A 2,237-nucleotide genomic window follows, 5' to 3' on the forward strand; every position below is an offset into this window, starting at 1 on the left:
TAATGGTTGTATTAGCTATTAGCTCCATGCTAATACAGAGTTGTTGTTCTCTACAGCTAGCTAGCATGCTCTAAATGTAACGGTCGTATTAGCTATTAGCTCCATGCTAATACAGAGTTGTTTGTTATCTGCAGCTAGCTAGCATGCTCTCTGCTAATACAGAGTTGTTTGTTATCTGCAGCTAGCAAGCATGCTCTAAATGTAATGGTCGCATTAGCTCCATGCTAATACAGAGTTGTTGTTCTCTGCAGCTAGCTAGCATGCTCTAAATGTAACGGTCGTATTAGCTCCATGCTAATACAGCGTTGTTGTTCTCTACAGCTAGCAAGCATGCTCTAAATGTAATGGTCGTATTAGCTCCATGCTAATACAGAGGTGTTGTTCTCTACAGCTAGCTAGCATGCTCTAAATGTAACGGTCGTATTAGCTCCATGCTAATACAGAGTTGTTGTTCTCTACAGCTAGCTAGCATGCTCTAATATAGAGGTGTTGTTCTCTGCAGCTAGCTACCATGCTCTAAATGTAACGGTCGTATTAGCTCCATGCTAATACAGAGTTGTTTGTTATCTGCAGCTAGCTAGCATGCTCTCTGCTAATACAGAGTTGTTGTTCTCTGCAGCTAGCTAGCATGCTCTAAATGTAATGGTCGTATTAGCTCCATGCTAATACAGAGTTGTTTGTTATCTGCAGCTAGCTAGCATGCTCTAAATGTAACGGTCGTATTAGCTATTAGCTCCATGCTAATACAGAGTTGTTTGTTACTGCTGGTTCTGGTGGGGGGGGCAGGGTAAAGGTAGGAGAGCCCAACCCGTTCAGTGTGTTTGGGTCTGCTGGTTCTGGTGGGGGGGCAGGTAAAGGTAGGAGAGCCCAACCCGTTCAGTGTGTTTGGGTCTGCTGGTTCTGGTGGGGGGGGCAGGTAAAGGTAGGAGAGCCCAACCCGTTCAGTGTGTTTGGGTCTGCTGGTTCTGGTGGGGGGGGCCAGGTAAAGGTAGGAGAGCTTCAACCCGTTCAGTGTGTTTGGGTCTGCTGGTTCTGGTGGGGGGGCAGGTAAAGGTAGGAGAGCCCAACCCGTTCAGTGTGTTTGGGTCTGCTGGTTCTGGTGGGGGGGCAGGTAAAGGTAGGAGAGCTCAACCCGTTCAGTGTGTTTGGGTCTGCTGGTTCTGGTGGGGGGGCAGGTAAAGGTAGGAGAGCTCAACCCGTTCAGTGTGTTTGGGTCTGCTGGTTCTGGTGGGGGGGCAGGTAAAGGTAGGAGAGCTCATCCCGTTCAGTGTGTTTGGGTCTGCTGGTTCTGGTGGGGGGGCAGGTAAAGGTAGGAGAGCTCAACCCGTTCAGTGTGTTTGGGTCTGCTGGTTCTGGTGGGGGGGGGCAGGTAAAGGTAGGAGAGCCTCAACCCGTTCAGTGTGTTTGGGTCTGCTGGTTCTGGTGGGGGGGGGGCAGGTAGAAGGTAGGAGAGCCCAACCCGTTCAGTGTGTTTGGGTCTGCTGGTTCTGGTGGGGGGGCAGGTAAAGGTAGGAGAGCCCAACCCGTTCAGTGTGTTTGTTATCCTTGTTTTAACCATTTTGAATTTGTATGTTTTAATATACACGTATTTATTCATAATTTAAAAAATAATAATAAATCACGATTTAAAAATAAATACATTTTGTCCTAGTCATGTTTTGTTTTTTAAAACCTTTCTTATAATGTGACAAGCTACGGCCAGCTTCATCACACTGTTTCTATACTCAAGTCATATCCAATAAGTTACAGTGAAAGATGCATAGAGAGAAAACAATAACGTAGGTACTACATTTTAGTCATTTAGCAGTAGTGAATACATACATTTCATACATTTTATGTCCTGTACTGTTCCCCCGTGGGAATCGAACCCACGACCACTGGCGTTACAAACACCATGCTCTACCAACTGAGCTACAGGGAATAGCCTGTAATATAGACCATGAACCTTCAGCCTGCCCTACTACAGATGAATCTGTACTGTACTGTATTAACAGCTAAAACAACATTAATACCGTCAGTATTACATACTATCTTACTGGTGATGCTACTGCGGACTGTGTGTGTCCGTCCTACCGGGGCGTCACGTGTCAGCCCCCCCCCCCCCTCCCCGGGTGGAGCTGAAGTTTGCCTTGTCAGAACATCACGGAGCTCCAGCAGAAACCGACGCGCGTGGGGGATTTTTTTCTTATTTCTTCTTCTCTCCGCCGACCGTTGATGGATATTATTTTCTCCAACAC

The 2,237-nt window shown here is 47.0% G+C and overlaps 1 non-coding gene across 1 annotated transcript; it reads right to left on the bottom strand.

Moving 5' to 3' along the window:
- Positions 1-1,847: 1,847 nt before the first annotated feature.
- trnat-ugu (transfer RNA threonine (anticodon UGU)) lies at positions 1,848-1,921 on the bottom strand. Its single transcript has one exon. It is a non-coding gene; the product is annotated as a tRNA-Thr (tRNA).
- Positions 1,922-2,237: the final 316 nt, after the last annotated feature.

Source organism: Salmo salar, chromosome 06 (genome assembly GCF_965601325.2).
Source record: "Salmo salar chromosome 06, fSalSal1, whole genome shotgun sequence".
Lineage (NCBI taxonomy): Eukaryota > Metazoa > Chordata > Actinopteri > Salmoniformes > Salmonidae > Salmo > Salmo salar.